Source organism: Bos grunniens, chromosome 6 (genome assembly GCF_055505025.1).
Source record: "Bos grunniens cultivar Pamir isolate PY7600 chromosome 6, Bosgru_T2T1.0, whole genome shotgun sequence".
Lineage (NCBI taxonomy): Eukaryota > Metazoa > Chordata > Mammalia > Artiodactyla > Bovidae > Bos > Bos grunniens.
In genome coordinates, this window is record NC_141170.1 from 20,281,404 (window position 1) to 20,302,321 (window position 20,918).

Consider the following 20,918-nt stretch of genomic DNA (forward strand, 5'->3'; position numbering starts at 1 on the left):
GAAGTCAGCACATTCTCTAGAAGTAGATGTGGATTTGCATCCCAACCTCACTTGCGAGACATGCAACCAAGTCCTGCTAGACTTTAGCTCTCTCCTTCATGAAGCGGGAACAGTATCTTCTGGGGGAGGAGTAAAAATTCAAGGTATTTTATTTGAAGATTATTTTGATGACTATAATAGACAGGTATTCAATGCTTGCATGCAAGTGTGCTCAGTCACTCAGTCATGTCCAGCTCTTTACCACCCCATGGACTGTAGCTCGCCAGGCTCTTCTGTCCATGGGATTTCCCAGGCTAGAATACTGGAATGGGTTGCCATTTCCTTCTCCAGGGGATCTTCCCAACTCGGGAATCAAACTCACGTCTCTTATGGCTCCTGTATTGGCAGGTGGGTTCTTTACCACTGTGCCACCTGGGATGTTCAGGTGCTCAATAAATTGTTGTTGTTCAGTTGTTAAGTTATGTCCAACTCTCTGTGGCCCCATGGACCACAGCACACCAGGCTTTCCTGTCCTTCACAATCTCCCAGAATTTGCTCAAACTCATGTCCGTGGAGTCAGTGATACCATCTAACTATCTCATCCTCTGTCATCCCCTTCTCCACCTGCCTTCAATCTTTCCCAGCATCAGAGTCATTTTCAATGAGTCAGCTCTTTGCATCAGGTGGCCAAAGCATTGGAACTTCAGCTTCAGCATCAGTCCTTCCAATGAATATTCAGGGTTGATTTCCTTTAGGATTGCCGGGTTTGAACTCCTTGCTGTCCAAGGGACTCTCAAGAGTCTCAATAAATGGTAGTTATTAATTCTGATTTAATATAAAGGTAATTTTTTAAATGTATTCAGCCCAGCTGGATCATATACATAAAAATATCCATTCTCACATCATGAAATGAGCATAGATTATATAAAGAGATGATATATTTTTGACACTACTTTACCTGTATAGACCACATCTTCCCTTAGAGAGAGTCATCAGTCAGGAAATTAAAATTAGCTTATTTTAAACATGCAAACAGGAAGAAAATTTATTCTTGCTCACCGATGCTTTTTTATTTTTACTTTTTATGATGAAAATCTTTGAACAGACACAGAAAGGGAGAAGAGAGCATACTGAACCCCTGGAGAGTACAATACGCCTAGTTTCAAAAATTATCAACTCACAGCCAATCTTCTTTTATCTGTAGCTTACCGCTCGCCTCCCTCCCACATTATTTTCAAGCAAATACTGGATACTGTATACTTCAATATGTATCTCTAAAAGGTAAAGGCTCTTTTGAATTTTACTCTTTAAATGAACACGCAGCACAATTGCCTTTTTGCAGCGTGTATATTTCCATGAATTTTGATGCCTGTGTAGATTCGTGTTACCATTATTACAATTATGGTACAGAAGAGTCCCATTACCCCAGAAGGCTTTTTATCTACAACTACAATCTCACCACCACTTCTTTAAAAACAGTAACAAACAGACTTTTTTAAAGATAAACATGATCCTATTTATCTATAATTAAGAGACAACATTCTAATTCACAATGTCCCTTTTACAATAGAAACGTTCATTTCTAGGCATTCAAATGTACCATGAATAGAACATGTTCTAAGCATCCTTCACCCTTCTCTCCAACAAGTGGTCCAATCCAACATGATCCTTTTGTAACAATTCACTCATTCCCTCCTGCATACAATTACATTCCTGCCCAACACAGATCTCTTTCTTGATAGATATTTCATAACACCTTCAGTTCTCCCAGCTACAGAATTATCCACCTGACCATGATTAACTTTTATAGAACTTACCATGATTAACTCATTCATAGAAGAGTGGAGCTGTCAGTTTTTATTGAATGATACAGCTTTATCTGAAATAATTCAACTACATTTCTCAAGAAAATAGTTTAGAAACTAAGATTTGGAAGAGAGTTCAAAAACCACTCACTGGAATCCCTTCATTTCATGGATGAGAAAAAGCAGCTCAGAGATATTTTAAAACTTACGCAAGGCACATATTTGATTAGGAGAGGGGCTGGAGCCAGAACGAGGCATCCTGATATTGAGGGCTCTTTCTATTACACCATATTGGTGTCCATCCTTTTTCCTTCACTTTACTGTCACCTGGGTGTGGGTTTCTGTACCATCTGTACATCCATATGTCATTTTATGAAATGTCCAGAAAAGGCAAATCTATAGAGACCAAAAAACAAACTAGTGGTTTCCCAGAACTGTGGGTAAGAATGAAGATTGGCTGTAGACAGGCACGAGGAATCTTCTGGGGGTGATGGGAGCATTCTAAAGCTGGATTGCGGTAGTGGTTGCACAACTGTGTAACTAGAATATTATGCTTAACATGGGTGAATTGTATGGTGCTGAAATTAAATTATACCTTAATACAGCTGTTTATTTAAAAAAAAAAGCAAAACAGCTGCCTACGGATATTTAATTATCTCTTATAACTGGATGTATGAAGTAGGTAATTCTCAGCTTTATCCAGCAGCTCCATGATGTCATCAGACTCATGCTCTTGCTGTGCTTTAAGTCTGCTGTCCTGATCTCATTGGCCTCTGATCCTCTTGCTCATTGTTTCATGGCCCCAAAATGGGAGCCGCAGCTCTGGAAACAAATCCATATATTCAGCAAGAAGAAAAATGGTGTCTGTAAGTTCTTAGCTCCCACCAGTCTCTTTTATAAGAGGATGTCCCCCAGTCGACTCCTCCTGGTCTCTCACTGGGCAGAACCAGGTCACATGCCACCCCCATATGCAAAAAGAGGCTGAGTACATGAGCACAGAGCGAATGGAGTGGAGTTACCAGGACTGGCTTAGTGCTGGGGCTGGCCATACTGCCTTGCTGGACTAAAGCGGGGTTCTGTTGGCAAGAGTCAAGGGTGCAGGAGGTGGTGGTGGATATTGAGTGGGCGGCTAAGAGTGTCTCCACATGAGAAAACTAAAAATGTGCTAAATATGTTATTCTTTGTTCCGAGGTTTTACAGCATATGGGTTAAAAGCACAGACTCTGGAGAAAGTCTGCTAGGCTTCAATCCCAGCTTTACCTAACTCAATGTGTGAACTTAGGGGACTTCAGTAATCAGCCTGTTGACTCTGCTGTAAACTGGAGATAATAATAACACCTATTCAGAGTTATGTGAGAACTGAATGAGTTAACAGGTAGAACATTCTTAGAACAATGCCTGGGGTATAATAAGCACTGTATTTTATGTTGTTGTTGTTTAGTCACTAAGTCGTGTCTAACTCTTCTGCAACTCTTTGGACAGTAACCCACCAGGCTCCTCTGTCCATGGGATTTCCCAAGAATACTGGAGTGGATTGCTATTTCCTTTTTTAGGGGATCTTCATGACTGAGGATTGAGGCCATGTCTCCTGCATTGGCAAGTGGGTTCTTTACCGCTGAGCCACCTGCAAAGCTAAGCACAGTATGAGTGATATTATGTGTGCAAATGCATGTAAATGTGTTGTTTTAGCACATCTTTTATTCAACAAATATTTATTGACTATTTGATATGTGCCAGGCAGTGAGCTAGACACTTGGATAAAACAAGATAGATTGCTCCTGAACTTGCTGAGCTTGGGTTCTGAAGAAAGAAATGTATAATAAATATCAATAAATGCATAAGATTTTAGATTGTGATAATGCGATGAAGGAAATGAACAGAGTGAGGAGATAGAGACTAGAAGAAACAAGTATCTTAGAGCAAGAAGGAGCAACTGAGCTGAGATCTGACCAGTGAGAATGAGTAGTCATGCAAACATCCAGGAGAAGAACTTTCCAGCTAGTAAGAACACTTAGTGCCAGGTCCTGGGGAAGGAAAGAATTTAGCTTGTTCTAAACTGGTTCATAGACCCAATATGGCTAGGACAAGATGAGCAAGGGGGATGGGGCTTAGGTGAGGCTGAAGAGGAGGCCAGGGCCCAGACCGCATGGTGCCTTGTAGGCAGTGGAAGGTTCTTGAGCTTTAGTCTTAGTGCAGTGAGAAGCCATTAAAGACAGAAATGATTGGTATAATGTGGTGTTTTTGTAAACTTTTTAAAAATTAAAATATAGTTGATTTATAATTAGGTGTACAGCAAAGTGATTCAGCATTTCAGATTCTTTTCCATCATAGGTTTTTAAAAGATACTAAATAGAGTTCCCTGTGCTATACAGTAGCTCCTTGCTGGTTATGTTTTAGACATGTGCTGTGGTCAGTTGCTCGGTTGTGTCCGACTCTCTGTGACCCCATGGACTGTAGCCTGCCAGGCTCCTCTGTCCATGGGATTTTTGACTCCAGTCACGAATACTGGAGTGGGGTGCCATTTCCTTCTCCAGGGGGATCTTCCTGACTTCAGGAATCAAACCCGTGTCTCTTGCATCTCCTGCATTTGCAGGCAGATTCTTTACCGCTAGCACCACCTGGGAAGTTTTATACATAGAAGTGTATATCTCAAATTCCTCATTTACCCCTCTCCACGCCTCTCCACCCCCGCCCCGCCCTTTCCCTTTTGGTAACCATAAGTTTGTTTTCTCTGTCTGTGATAATGTTTTAATCACTCCAGCTGCTTTGTGGGTTGAAGGGAGACAACAGTAGCCTCAGGGAGACCAGTTGTAAACAATGATGATAGATTGAATGAGGATGGTGGCAAAGAAAATAGAGAAAAGTCCAAGGAACTGTGTGTGTAATAAGAACCACGTGTTCCACCATTATGCTGCCTCAGTGGAGGATTTCAAACTGTTCCAGATTTTCTCACCTGGGTCAGGGGCCACTGAATGCCTTCTCAACCCACCATCCCTCGACGTATCCAGAGACCCACTTCACCTCTAAGTACCGCTTCTGGGTGGCCAACAAGGGTCCAGGGCTGTTGAACAGGGAGGGAGTTGTCCGCATGAGGCGGTCAGGGAAGAGGCAAGCATCACTGGCTGAAAGGTGGGTGGGTGTGTGCTGATCACTGACAACTGCAAGAGCTCAGGGAAGGCGACCGGGCGCTGACTTGGACACCCACTGGTGCTGGTGAGCAGTGAGGCTTCCTCTGGAAGAGGACTGACGTTTCTCAGACTTACAATCTTCTGTCCTCATTATCCTTGCCCCTCCTCCTCTTTTTCAGGGAGCCTTTATTTTCACTGTGAAATAAAGTGAAAGTGTTAGTCACTCAGCTGTGTTCAAGTCTTTGTGACCCCATCAACGTAGCCTGCCAGGCTCCTCTCTCTGTGGAATTCTCCAGGTAAGAATACTCGAGTGGGTAGCCATGCCCTCCTCCAGGGGACCTTCCCGACCCAGGGATCGAACCTGAGTCTACCAGATTCTTTACTGTCTGAGCCACCAGCGAAGCCCACAGGCCCACAGTAGTGATAGGGAACTTGCTGCACAAAGAGGCATTTGAATCTGTTTTACAGGTAGACTTAATGACTAAGTATTTGCAATCTTGGTTTGCTGTTTCAGAAGTCGTTGACGCCTGTCTCTACCCAGGGCAGGGACAGGCTCTCAGCAGCAAATGGGGAAGAATTCCATACCATGGGGAAGGCTGCATTAATTGATACTTTCAAACAGTAAGCAGACACATATATACACACATGATAAGACGATGGTTAGAGCTGCTCTTTTTCTTTCTTTTTAATATCTATTTATTTATTTTCGGCTGTGACGGCTCTTACTTGCAGCACACAGGATCTTTAATTGTGGTGCCCAGGCTCCAGAGCACATGAGCTCTGTAGTTATGGCCCAGGGGTCCTTTAGTTGAGGCATGTGAGCTCAGTAGCCCAATAGCACATGGGATTTTAGTTCCTGGACTGGGGATCGAACCTGAGTCCCCTGCATTGGAAGGTGGATTCTTAACCACTGGACCAGGGAAATCCCAGGCCTGCTCTTATAGAACAAGAAATTAGTTCCATTGCTCTAGTCTGAAAACTTTGGGATTAGGGAGGAAGTAGGAGTGTCTCTACACTCCCAAGAGGATGGTTTGGGTGGAGCTCCACAGGATTCAAAGATAAGGAAGAAAGCCACAGAATGGCTCTTCCAACTGCAGCTAAAAAAAGCCCCAAGCCAGTCCTACCCCTCTGCCAAAAAGGATGTCTGATAGTCATCTGGCAACCATGATGCTCCCTCCCCTTTTAGTATTAGAAGCTTTAATTAATCACCCAAGTTGCTCTTGATGTTATTTCTAATCAAGTTTCATGTGTGTAAATCTATTAATGGCAAAGGACAAGGGATCCCACAGTGACTTACCTTTGCTCCATACCAAATGGGTGACACTAATCTAAATAATGATTTCCTGGTAGCTCAGAGGGTAAAATGTCTGCCTACAATGCGGGAGACCTGGGTTCGATCCCTGGGTCAGAAAGATCCCCTGGAGAAGGAAATGGCTATCCACTCCAGTACTGGAATTTTTCCAGCCTGGAAAATCCCATGGACTGAGAAGCCTGGTAGGCTACAGTCCATGGGGTCACAAGAGTCGGACACGACTGAGCAACCTCACTTTCAATCTAAATAATAGAGAGCAGACTTGTGGTTGCTGAAAGGATGGGAGGTGGGAGGGAAGAACTTGGAGTCTGGGATTAACAGATACAAACGATTATATACGGGATGGATAGAAAAACAAAGTCCTACTGTATAGCACAGGGAACGGTATTCAATATCCTGTGAAAAGGCATAATGGAAAAGAATATGGAAAAGAATATATATATATATCTATATCTCTGAGTCACTTTGCTGTACAGCAGAAATTAACACAATATAGAAAATCAGCTATACTTCAATAAAAATGTTTTATTGGACAGCAAGGAGATCAAACCAGTCAATCCTAAAGGAATCAACCCTAAATATTCACTGGAAGAACTGATGCTGAAGCTGAAGCTCCAATATTTTGGCCACCTGATATGAAATGCCAACTCATTGGAAAAGACCCTGATGCTGGGAAAGATTGAGGGCAGGAAGAGAAGGGGACGACAGAGGATGAGATGATTGGATGGCATCACCGACTCGATAGAATTGAATTTGAGCAAACTCCAGGAGATAGTGACGGACAGGGAAACCTGGTGTGCTGCAGTTCATGGGGTCACAAAGAGTTGGACACAGCTTAGCGACTGCACAACAAAAACAAAAATGTTTTAAATGAAACTAATAAAAATAAATACAGTCATAGTCTATAAGACTTTAATTTTACAGCTGAAGCCCAGAGAATTTGGCTGACTCAAGTTGACACAAATAGCTGATGGCCGGAGAACCATCTTAGACTAACTTAGTCTAACTAAGAGGCTGTTGGGTAGAGTTTAATCAAACTGGCTTGACTCCAGTCAGGAGTCTCACCAGGCACTGGGAGCCTGAAAGTGAAAGTGTTAGTCACTCAGTTGTGTCTGACTCTTTGCAACCCCATGGACTGCAGCCCGCCAGACTCCTCTGTCCGTGGAATTCTCCAGGCAAGAATACTGGAGTGGGTTGCCACGCCCTCCTCCAGGGGATCATGGCAACCCAGGGATCAAACTCAGGTCTCCTGCAGTGCAGGCAGACCCTTTACTATCTGAGTCACTGGGGATGAGAACTCCCATACCTGTTCATAATGCAAAATGGCCTTTTGCTAAGTTGTACTCATGGAGAACTGAACTTAAACTTAGTCTCATTGACTTAAAAGTAGCAGGAGAGCCAAGGGGAAGAATTTGTAGAAGATATTAGAACAAGGACAGTTCTGTTACTTCCAAGTACTGTATCTATAGTGACAGAAACTGTTGACAACAACGGGCAGCCAAGGAGAGGTCCAGCCAGCACTCCTGGGGCAATGATGGGGCCAGCCTGCCTCTCCAAGGCTCTGAATTCTCTGAGGGGAACCTGGAAGACTGGTGCTGTGGAAACAGGACCTGAGGAAGCCAGCAGCCAAGACTGCCAGAGGGCCGGGTTGGATACCTAACTTTCAGTTAGCACATGTGCCATGCTTAGTTGCTCAGTCCTGTCTGACGCTGTGACTGCATGTACTGTAGCCGCCAGGCTCCTCTGTCCATGGGGATTCTCCAGGCAAGAATACTGGTGTGGGTAGCTGTTCCCTTCTCCAGGGGATCTTCCCAACCCAGGGATTGAACCCAGGTCTCCCGCATTGCAGGCAGATTCTTTACCATCTGAGCCACCAGGGGAAGCCCAAGAATACTGGAGTGGGTAGCCTATCCCTTTTCCAGGGCTGGGTAGCCTATCCCTTCTCCAGGGGAACTTCTCGACCCAGGTTCCAACTGGGGTCTCCTGCATTGCAGGTGGATTCTTTACTGTCTAAGCCACCAGGATCAGTTAGTACATATAATGGAGCAAAAGGTGAAGGAGATAATTCGGTGTGTATTTGCAGAGCTGAGCTGCATATAAAAACCTGACAGATTCACATTGTGGTAGCTGTGGCCTGAGACAGCATGGTCTGGTTCTCAGGAACCTGTTCTCCAGAAAGGTACAGTCGAAGTTTTGGTAGTAACTTCATCCTAGGAGATGGGCCCTGGTGAGTCTGGAATCCAGGATGAGTCAGATTCTGTGCAGTCTGGACCTGTACAGCTTCTTCCACTGGGCATTGTGGTTCAAATGAATGTAGAGGCAGCCTTCAAGGAGAAAAGGGCAAGGAAAGATGTTGGAGGGGACTTCCCTGGTGGGAAGACTTCCCTTGGTGGGACTTCATTGGTGGTCCAATGGCTAAGACCGTGCTCCCAGTGCAGGGGGTCCAAGTTTGATCCCTGGTCAGGAAACTAGCTCCCACCTGCTGCAACTAAAGATCCCACATTTTGCAATGGAGATCAAAGATCCTGCATGCTGCAGTAAGACCCTGTGCGGCTAAATAAATAATTAAAATAAAATTTTAAAAAAAATATTGGAGAAGGAAACAAATAGCCTGGAGATAAAATAGGGCTTTGTTAGCAAGAGACAGGCCCAGGTTTTTGAGGGGGAAGATAAAAGTGTTTTTGCAATTTGGAGAGCAATACCTGGGTGCCTGCTTTATATATCAGGAGCTGTGCTGAAGCACTGAGGTGTATCGGGTGCCTGAGGTTAGTAAGGTGAACAAAGCAGGGCCCCCCCCCCCCCCTTCCAATGGCCCACACTCTACTCTGAATGCATGTGTCTGAGGCATACTTTTTCCTGTGTATCAATTGGTTCTACTCATCTTACTGCAATCTTCAACAATCTGGGGCCTTCCACAGTCCCTAAAGGAAGAGGGGGAAGTTGTGATGGCAAATTATGGGATAGTATAAAGCTGTCAAAAAAAAACTGCTCAACTCTCCTTTTTTTTTTTTTTAAATTTGATTCTTTTATTATATTACACAACTACTTTAGCGCTGAGAGTTCACCATGGTGTCACAAGATTCAAAGTTTGGTGTTATTGAAATGTGCTATTAAATGTGTTTAAGGGTGTGTGATCATATCAGATGATGAGAACTATCTCCTGGGAAAATATTTTATGTCAATGGTTCTTTTTTTTAATTTTTAAAAAATTTATTTATTTTTAATTGGAAGATGATTGCTTTACAATATTGTACTGGTTTCTGTCATATTCAACTTGCCTTTCTTGAAGCCAGATTATCCTAACATCAAAACCAGACAAAGACATCACAAGAAAAGAGTTGTAAATGACCATACTTTGTTAAAGGGTCCTATTCATTTCCTATGTTTACTTGGCTTTTCTTTGCAGAATTTTATCTTGACATACATACATCTAATTTTAGGGATCTAGAATCCATGTTTGTGTTAGTTAACAATGCCTTACATCCCATTTTGTTTAGCAAATACTTATTCATCACTACCATACATGAGGTCTACTGAAGGTATCTACAAGAGCCTTCAGCGTATTGTGTGAAAACCATCTGCATGTGAGTCTGACCCCCCCCACAAGGCAGCATTCACGTCTCACTCAGGCCTGTGTCTCCAGCACCTCACACAGGCCATCCCCACAGGACTAGACACTCAATACATATTTGGAGACTGTATGTCAAAATGTGGATACAGTAGGAGGCTGAGCCAACAAGAGTGCCAATAGAGTGATGGGGATTGGATGATAAATTCTAGATTTAGGTGGTGGGGGTTTGGGGGAGGGACAACAATAATGGGAAAGAAGCCTGGGAAGTGGGATAGAATCAGATTGCAGTGAGGCTGAAAGCCCATGCTAAACAGATGGAATCTAGTCTTGTATCCATGGGGAAGATTGAAGGGTTTGGGGACAATAAAAGATCATTTTCATTTCAGTTTTTAAAAAGAAAATTCTTGTAAAGCCCATATGTGTATTAGTTAGGGGGCTTTCCATTGAGAGTAACAGAAAAGCTGATTCTCATGAACATAAAAAAAAGGGAATTCAGTGGTTTATACGGCTGAAAATTCCAGAGGTAGGGCAGACTACAGGCATACTTTCATTAGACCCCAGTTTTATTTCTTTATGATTATTTTGGCCTTGTCCTCCTCCATGTGCTGGCATCATTCTCAGACTAGTTTATCTTTATGGTTGCGAGACTGCTGCTACTAAGGCTAGTTGCTATTTCTCCCAGAATTTAGTGAAAAGTCCAAAGTTTCACTCTGATTACACAAATACAGTTCTAGTTCTTCCATGAACGAATTCATCATCCAGAGCCAGAGAAACATGATTAAACTTATGCCCTAGAACAACTGAGGCCTCCCTCATGATCAAGAGTGGATCAATCCATCCGAACTTCATGGCTGCGTCCCAGTAGGACAGTGATGTATGGAAAGCTGAGAAGGCAACCAACAATGTTCACTACAATATGACAAAATAAATGTCTAATTACGAGGACAGAATTTATGCAAAAGAAGACAGCAAAGGAGAATTTGCTTTACTTTATTAAAGTGATCAAAAATAGAATGATGCTGGCACAAAGAATGCAGAAATAAATCCAAATTGGTTTTAAAATTAGTCCCATGACAAATGCTGCAACTTGATGGCAGCTTATTTAATGAAAAGTATTGACATAATTATCAATTGAACTAGAAAGAGATCAAGTTAGATCCCTGGACATTGCAACATAAGTAAGAAATTCCAAGTGTATCAGAAAGCTAACAGTAAGAAACAAAACAGTAAAAGCATTAGAAAAAAATTGGAAGAAGAAAATTCAATCAGCCACCAATGGCCAGTGATATAATCAATCACGTCTATGTAATGAAGCTTAAAGAACCGTGTTCAGAAGCTCCATTTTCCTTCCCATACATCTTACTCTGTTTGTCTCTTCCCTATGGCTATTCCTTAATTATATCTGTCCCTGGTGGCTCATAGACTGGTTCAAAATTGGGAAAGGATTACGTCAAGGCTGCATATTGTTATCCTGCTTATTTAACTTATATGCAGAGTACATCATATGAAATGCCAGGCTGGATAAAGCACAAGTTGGAATCAAGATTTCCAGGAGAAATATCAATAACCTCAGCTATGTAGATGATGGAGAAGGAAATGGTAACCCACTCCAGTATTCTTGCCTGGAGAATCCCACGGACGGAGAAGCCTGGTGGGCTACAGTCCATGGGGTCGCAAAGAGTCAGACACGACTGAGCGACTTCACTCACTCACTCTATGTAGATGATACCACCCTAATGGCAGAAAGTGAAGAGGAACTAAAGAGCCTCTTGATGGAAGTGCAAGAGGAGAGTGAAAAATCTGGCTTAAAACTCAACAATCAAAAAAACGAAGATCACGGCACTTGGTCCCATCACTTCATGGCAGATAGATGGGGAAACAATGGAAACAGTGACAGACTTTATTTTCTTGGGCTCCAAAATCACTGCAGACAGTGACGGCAGCCATGAAATTAAAAGATGCTTGTTCCTTGGAAGAAAAGTTATGATAAACCCAGACAGCGTATTAAGTAGAGACACCACTTTGCCAACCAAGGTCCATCTAGTCAAAGCTATGGTTTTTCCAGTAGTCATGTATGATGTGAGAGTTGAACCATAAAAAAGGCTGAGCACAAAAAAATTGATGCTTTTGAACTGCAGTGCTAGAGAAGACTTTTGAGAGTCCGTTGGACAGCAAGGAGATCAAACCAGTCAATCCTAAAGGAAATCAACCCTGAATATTCATTGGAAGGACTGATGCTGAAGCTCAAGCTCCAATACTTTGGCTACTTGATTCGGAGAGCTGAATCATTGGAAAAGATCCTGATGCTGGGAAAGATTGAGGGCGGGACGAGAAAGGGATGACAGAGGATGAGATAGTTGGATGGCATCATCAATTCAATGGACATGAGCTTGAGCAAACTCTGAAACATATTGAAGGACAGGGAGGCCTGGCTAGCTGCAGTCTATGGGGTTGCAAAGAGTTGGACATGACTGAGGGACTGGACAACAATTGCTGGCTCAGATGGTGAAGAATATCCCTGCAATGTGGAAGACCTGGGTTCATTCCCTGGGTTGGGAAGATCTCTTGGAGAAACGAATGGCTACCCACTGCAGTATTTTTGCCTGGAGAATCCTATGGACAGAGGAGCCTGCGAGTCCATGGGGTTACAAAGAATCGGACACAACTAACACTTTCACTTTTTCATAATAACCAATAATCTAGTAAGTAAACTCTTCTCCTGAGTTCAATGAGCAGCTCTAGCAAATTAACTGAACCTGAGGTGTGGGTCACTGGAATCTCCAATCTATAGTTTATTGGTCAGAAGCACTGATAATAACCTGGACTTGAAGTGGGCATCTGAAGTGGGGAGGGAGGACTTTCTTTTTTTTTTAATAAATTTTTATTAGTTTCTTTACAATGTTGTGTTAGTTTCTGCTTATAGTAGAGTGAATCAGTTATATGTATACATATAACCCCTCTCATTTTGGATTTCCTTCCCAGTTAGGTCACCACAGAGTATTGAGTAAAATTCCCTCTGCTATACAGTAGGTTCTTAATTAATCATCTATTTTATACATAGTATCAAGCATGTATATATGTCAGTCCCAATCTCCCAATTCATCCACACCCTTTCCCCCCTTGGTATGTCCCCTGTAATCTCAATACTCTTCAGCACTATTTCACTTATGATACCAGACATGTGGGTTTTCCACACATTAAATAGTCCTCTGACACCAGTCTTATTAACTCTATTCTTACTCCTTGGAAGGAAAGTTATGACCAACCTAGACAACATATTAAAAAGCAGAGACATTACTTTGTCAAAAAAGGTCCATCTAGTCAAGGCTATGGTTTTTCCAATAGTCATGTATGGATGTGAGAGTTGGACTATAAAGAAAGCTGAGCGCTGAAGAATTGATGCTTTTGAACTGTGGTGTTGGAGAAGACTCTTGAGAGTCCCTTGGACTGCAAGGAGATCCAATCAGTCCATGCTAAAGGAAATCAGTCCTGGGTGTTCATTGGAAGGACTGATGTTGAGGCTGAAACTCCAATATTTTGGCAACCTGATGTGAAGAGCTGACTCATTTGAAAAGACCCTGATGTTGGGAAAGATTGAAGGCAGGAGGAGAAGGGGATGGTGGAGGATGAGATGGTTGGACGGCATCACCGACTCAAAGGACATGAGTTTGGGTAAACTCCGAGAGTTGGTGATGGACAGGGAGGCCTGGCGTGCTGCGATTCACGGGGTTGCAAAAAGTCGGACATGACTGAGTGACTGAACTGAACTGAACTGATAGATATACCTGGAGGTAGTGTTAGATCTCACATGTTAAGGGTTTAGTTCCACAAGAAAGTCCCCTCTCCACCTCTCTACAAATGACCCAGTTTGTAGCAACATGGATAGACCTAGAGACTATTATACAGAATAAAGTAAGTCAGAAAGAGAAAACAAATATTGTATATTACTACGTATATGTGGGATCTAGAAAAATAATATAGATCTTATTTGCCAAGCAGAAACAGAGATACAGACAGAGATCAAACATATGGACACCAACAGGGAAAGGGGGATGGATGACTTGGGAGATTGGGATTGACATATATACACAATTGATACTGTGTATAAAATAGATGATTAATTAAGAAGTATTGCTACGATGGCAATATCCCCTCAACTGATCTATAGGTTCAATGCAATTGCTATTAAAATAGTGGCTGGGTGCAAGCTGAGAATAATTTTTACATATTTAAATTTTAATTTAATTTCTATTTTAGATTGGAATGTGGTTGATTTACAATGCTGTATTGACTTTGGGTGTGCAGCAAGGTGGTTCAGTTGTACGTATGTGCTTGCACGCTCAGTCGCTTCAGTTGTGTCTGACTCTTTGCAACCCTATGAACTATAGGCCCCCCAAGACTCCTCTGTCCATATGATTATCTCTGGAAGAATACTGGAGTGGGTTGCCCGTTCCTCCTCCAGGGGATCTTCCCGATCCAGGGATCGAACCCATGTTCCTCCATTGCAAGCGGATTCTTTATCAGTGAACCACCCGGGAGGCCCATACATTCTATCCTTTTCGGTTTCTTTTCTCATATGGGTTATTTATGAATATTAATAGGAACACTGAGTGTTTTTTACATTTTTTTCAGCTTTATTATCACTTATTTTTGGATCTTTTTTAAAAATGAAAATTGTAGAGGGAGGTCCAAGAGGGAGGGGACATATGTGTATCTATAGCTGATTCATGTTGATGTATGGCAAAAACCAACACAATATCGCAAAGCAACTATTCTTCAGTTCAGTTCAGTTCAGTTCAGTCGCTCAGTCGTGTCCGACTCTTTGCGACCCCATGAATTGCAGCACACCAGGCCTCCCTGTCCATCACCAACTCCCGGAGTTCACTGAGACTCACGTCCATCGAGTCAGTGATGCCATCCAGCCATCTCATCCACTGTCGTCCCCTTCTCCTCCTGCCTCCAATCCCTCCCAGCATCAGAGTCTTTTCCAATGAGTCAACTCTTCCCATGAGGTGGCCAAAGTACTGGAGTTTCAGCTTTAGCATCATTCCTTCCAAAGAAATCCCAGGGCTGATCTCCTTCAGAATGGACTGGTTGGATCTCCTTGCAGTCCAAGGGACTCTCATGAGTCTTCTCCAACACCACAGTTCAAAAGCATCAATTCTTCAGCGCTCAGTTTTCTTCACAGTCCAACTCTCACATCCATACATGACCACTGGAAAAACCATAGCCTTAACTAGACAGACCTTTGTTGGCAAAGTAATGTCTCTGCTTTTGAATATGCTATCTCGGTTGGTCATAACTTTCCTTCTAAGGAGTGTTTTTTAATTTCATGGCTGCAGTCACCATCTGCACTGTTTTGGAGCCCCCCGCAAAAAAGTCTGACACTGTTTCCACTGTTTCCCCATCTGTTTCCCATGAAGTGGTGGGACATGCCATGATCTTAGTTTCCTGAATGTTGAGCTTTAAGCCAACTTTTTCATTCTCCTCTTTCACTTTCATCAAGAGGCTTTTTAGTTCCTCTTCATTTTCTGCCATAAGGGTGGTGTCATCTGCATATCTGAGATTATCGATATTTCTCCCAGCAATCTTGATTCCAGGTTGTGTTTCTTCCAGCCCAGCGTTTCTCATGATGTACTCTGAATAGAAGTTAAATAAGCAGGGTGACAATATACAGCTTTGATGTACTCCTTTTCCTATTTGGAACCAGTCTGTTGTTCCATGTTTCAATTAACAGAAAATAAACATTTAGAAAACTGTGCATATTTAATGTAAAATATGTCCACATTGATAGATGAAGAGAACGAGCCATTTGAGGGGGAGAGGTTAAATACGCTTAAGAAAGTCTTGGAAGTAGAATAAAGAATAACCAGTGGTAGAGCTAGGCTTGGAAATAAAGTGAGGAATTTCCTTTTTAAGAGAAAACGACGAGGAGAAGAATCATAGAAAATAAAAAGATGTTTTTTGGTGGAGAGAAGTTGAGCCTCCATCCCAAGGGTGAAATTTTAAATACTTAACAATGAGGGCAGGGTGGACCCCAACTGTCCAGACACCACATGGAGGCCCTCCCCTCCATCCCTGTTAACTCTTTAGTTACTGGTCAAAGCGAGGTCTCAGGGTAGAGGCTGGGGCAGCGGCCGAGGCAGACAACAGAACACGGGGGCTGAAGCAACATCTCCTAGTTGGAAATTTAAAAGACTGAATACAAGTGATTAAAAACAGTCACTCGTGACAAAAAGAATATCATACCGTCATATGATTAATCTTTAGCTCTGTGACTGAGGGAGGGTTTTTTGGTTCTTTTTTTTAATCAAATAAATAATGGGTGCCTTTCACAAACACAATGTGTGTTGGCAAAAGGTCTAAAGAGAGAGGATGAATTGAAATAAAAATTGTTCACAGTCTTTTGGCCGATTTTCTCATAGTGAAGGACAGTCTCATAGTTCAAATGGGGGAAATGGGTGAATTTCAGAACGCAAAATCTGGTGTTTATTTGAGGTTCTTCCTCTGAACACCAGACACAGACCTTTTTGCAACTCTGTTTTCCCACTGGAGGAGGAGAGCAAGATGATAATACCTCGCACTCAAGAGAATACAGGAAAGTGTTCGGGAATTCCCAGATCACAGCTGCCAAGCACATGGTATGGAAACCATCACCAAGGTAATCATGGCAACCTCAGCCACACGTTGATCTCCCTTTACTGGTCTGCATTTCAGAAATGTTTCTCCCTCCCTACTCCAAAGCATTGCAGTCCTCTAGCACAAGATATGCTGGTCTGAGGGCTGCTGGACTGGTGCAACAGAACCCAAAGAATTATTTTTAAAAAATATTTATTTTGCTGCATTGGGTCTTAGTTGCAGTGTACAGGCTTCTCTCTAGTTGTGGTGCCCAAATTTTAGTTCCCCCACAGCATGTGGGATTTCAGTTCCCCAACCAGGGATTGACCTTGTGTCCCCTGCACTGGGGGAGAGGGGGGTTTTCTTAACCACAGGAACACTAAGAAAATTTCCCGAAGAGTTACTTGGTCCCTGATCTAGGGCATGCTGTATGTGGCCATAGCCTTTTCAAAACCTAGACTTTCCTGACTAAAAGAGACCTTTTATCGAACCCCAGGTCTCTCAAAGAGGAAATCACAGCAAAGGTTAAACCAACATTTAGATCCATTCAGATCTTTTAATCCAGTATCCTTAATTCTTTCTTGTTGGAAAGCTTAACTATAATTTATTACACATGAAGGGAATTTCTTGACACATATCAGTTATTTGTAATTCAGATAAGATGGCCACTTGAGACATTCCCAGAGGTTTTAAGGCATAATAGGGAACACATTATATTTGAATATATAGCTGATATATTGACCCAGCGGGACTCATGGTATAATCAGAAAACAGCTCAATGCCCGTCTATCATGCCTGCTGAAATCTGCTCTGTGGGGCTGGTTGTTTTCCTGCCCCTTGTATAAATTAATGTGTAGGTCTGGTGACTTTGGGGTCACTCTCAATTAAAAAATAAATTTAAGGGAAAAAAAAGCCTCTGAAAAAGACAAATAATCACATGATATCACTCATATGTAGAACCTTTAAAAAATGATATTAAAAGACTTACTTATAAAACACAAAGAGACTCACAAACATAGAGAACAATCTCATGGTCATCAAAGGGTAAAGGGGGAGGAGAGGGATAAGCTAGGAGTTTGGGATTGACATATACACACTGCTAGATATAACGTAGATAACCAACAAGGATTACTGTATAGCACAGGGAACCATATTCATTAACTTATAACAACCTACAATGGAAAAGAATCTGGAAAATATTCATAAATATGTATAACTGAATTATTTTGCTGTACACTTGAAACATTGTAAACCAACTATGAGTGAGAGTGAAAGTTGCTCAGTCGTGTCCAACTCTTTGTGACCCCCACGGACTATACAGTCCATGGAATTCTCCAGACCTGAATACTGGAGTGGGTAGCCGTTCCCTTCTCCAGCAGACCTTCCTGACCCAGGAATCAAACCGGGGTCTCCTGCACTGCAGGCGGATTCTTTACCAACTGAGCTATCAGGGAAACCAACCATACTTCAATTTAAAAAACACACAAAACAAAAGGGCTCTCATTACTTATACTCAAAAATAGGCTTATACCAGGACTTCCCTGGTGGTCCAGTGGTTAAGAATTTGCCTTCCAGTGCAGGGAATGCAGGTTCTATCCCTGGTCGGGGAACTAAGTTCTGGAATCCATGTGGCACAACTAGAGTTCAACAAGGATCCTGTGTGCTACAACTAAGATCCAATACAGCCAAATGAATACATTTATTTTTTAAAAAGTCATTAGCTGCTAAAACAGATTGCATATGTTGTTTTAAAAAATAGTCTTATATCAGTAATTAATATGTCTGGTATAGAGTAATGATAGAAACCCCACCCTTTTGTGGCCAAGGGGAGTAATGGTAGGCTCTATCTCAAGCCTGGTTTCTCCCCTTCCTGCACCTGAGGGAGGCTATCTGCCTCCTCCAGGAGGAAAGTGGGGAAGAGAGAGAGCTAAGGAGGCAGAAAGCTGGCTCCAGGTGGGCAGAACTTCCTCTGGCCGCGGAGGTGACACTGTCTCTCATCCATGCTTTCCTGCGTTTGTGAGAACCACCTTTACCACCACCACCCTACTGGGCAGCCTCTCACCACTCATTTCCTTGGCACGGGCAAGTTCATTTTGCTTCTGACTGGTTGCCTGAGATTCTTTTGCCTGGGTTGTGGACTTCCGGAGGCAAACCTCTGGCTTCTTTCTGCTGAGGTCTCTTTGCCCTTCCAAGCAGTCCTCTTGATCAAAGTCAAGCCCACACTGTCTGTCTCACTATCTTAGACTTGTCTTCCGTGGGTGTAAATTACTTCCCTTACCAGAGTCCCTACCCTGTGTTCAGGCCACTTTTGCTAACGCTGGCCCTTTAGATTTCTCAGGCATGAGCCAGACAATGGTCCATGGCGTTCCCCAAATTGCAGGCATCACACCTCAAGCTCTCAGTTCCTCTCATCAGACTCAAGGCGAGAGAAGAGCCCTCTTCGCCTCCCCGCTAGCAGCTGCACAGGAGGGCCGCTTGGGACACTTAACAACTCCTTCCACAGAAACCCTTCTTCAGCAGCTGCCACCTCAACCCTTGCATACCTTCAAGGTGAGTGAGAGGTTAAGGGAACACTGCTTCTAAGCCCTACTTGGTGGTTCTGCACCTTGTCTGGAATATGAGAGTGGTTGGCATCTATTATTTGGGGCCACTGTCCAAGTGGAAATAATAGCTCGCATTTAACATTCTGTCACCCAATGTTTTCTCATTGGCTTTCCAATTACCCCATGAAATTTTCTTTAATAAGCTGTTTCTGTTGTGTCCGACTCTTTGTGACCCATGGACTGCAGCTTCCCTGTCCTTCACTAGCTCCTGGAGTTTGCCCAAACTCATATCCATTGAGTCAATGATGCCATCCAACCATCTCATCCTCTGTCGCCCCGTTCTCCTCTTGCCCTCAATCTTTCCCAGCAACAGGGTCTTTTCCAATGAGTCGAGTCTTCCTATCAGGTGGCCAAAGTAGATGTTGGTAAAGATCACATACCATTTCAATGAACTTTGTATGGTTGTTTTTCAACAAAGATGACCTGACTGATCAGCAGCCGGATAAGGCTTGGCAATGATTTTGTTATACAGAGATTATTATTATAACGAGATTCACGGCAATTGAACCAGCAGCAGGATTCCCAGAATCCTGGGAGTGTTATTTATGAGTTGTGCTTCTTAAGTCTGTTTTGCCAACTGAATAAAGAAAAATGATCTGAATCTTAAACAACAATAAATTGGCTGGTGAGAGAAAGGAAATGAGAATATAGAATTTTTTTCCCCCTAAATGTTCTGTAGTGGTTTCAGTTAGATAACAAGTTCTCTTGTATGGAAAGCCACCACCCCTACTCAGATGCAGCATGCCTGTGCTGTGAGTCAGGTCAGTGGACTGGTAGAGCACCATGGGGCCAGAATCACAGTGCCATGCGGTGGCCCTGGGATACCATCCTGTCCCTGAGTACCAATCACCATCTTACTCACCAAGTTTAAGCTGGCCTCTAATTCCTGGGTCTTAAGCCCTGTTTGCTCTGTTGTCAACAGATTGTGTTAGAATACAGGATGGGACTACCCTGGTGGTACAGTGGATATGAATCTGCCTACCAACACAGGGGGGCACAGGTTCGATCCCTGGTCTGGGAAGATTCCACATGCTGCGGGCACCTAAAGCTTGTGTGCCGTAACTACTGAGCCCTCAGACTGCAACTACTGAAGTCCATGAGCCTAGAGCCTGCATTCTGCAATAGAAGCCACCACAATGAGAAGCCTGTGTGAGGCAACAGAGTAGCTCCCACTCACTGCAACTAGAAAAAGCACGCTCGTAGCAACAAAGACCCAGTACAATCAAAAATACATAAATAAAAATAAAATTAATTAATTAACAACTACAGAAACTTAAAAAAAAAAAAAAAAAAGGGATACAGGCTGGATTTTTTTTCCTAGCTGCACTGGGTCTTTGTTGTGGCATGTGGGCTTCTCTTGTGTGGAGCATGGGCTTAATTGCCATGAGGCAACGTGGGATCTTGGTTCCCCAACCAGGGATCAAACTCCTATCCTCTGCATTGGAAGGCAGATTCTTAACCGCTGGATCACCAGGGAAGTCCCAAGGATGGATCTTTAAATACATTTTAAAAAAAGAGGACCAGCTCCAGGATAGATTTTTACTTGTATACCCATAGATGATTTAATATATCTAGATTATATTGAGTACATTGTGGATGAATTTTTCACAGGTGAGATGCCAAGACCAATAAAAGAAAGATCAAAACATGGATAAACTTCTATTTTGTTTGTCTTCGGTTCTCTTGAAGCTTCACTAGAACTCTCGTGACATTAATGGAATCTGCTTATAACAACCAACTCTCCTTCATAGCCAGCATCTTAACATAATATTTCAGCTGTCAATATCCCAGTCTGGAAGGTAATTTATTCCACTCTTTGAGTTAACATTTGGATGGACGTTTTAGAAATGAAACTGGCCATGATTTAGTGCTGCTGACAAATGGTGCTGAGCCTGATGCCAC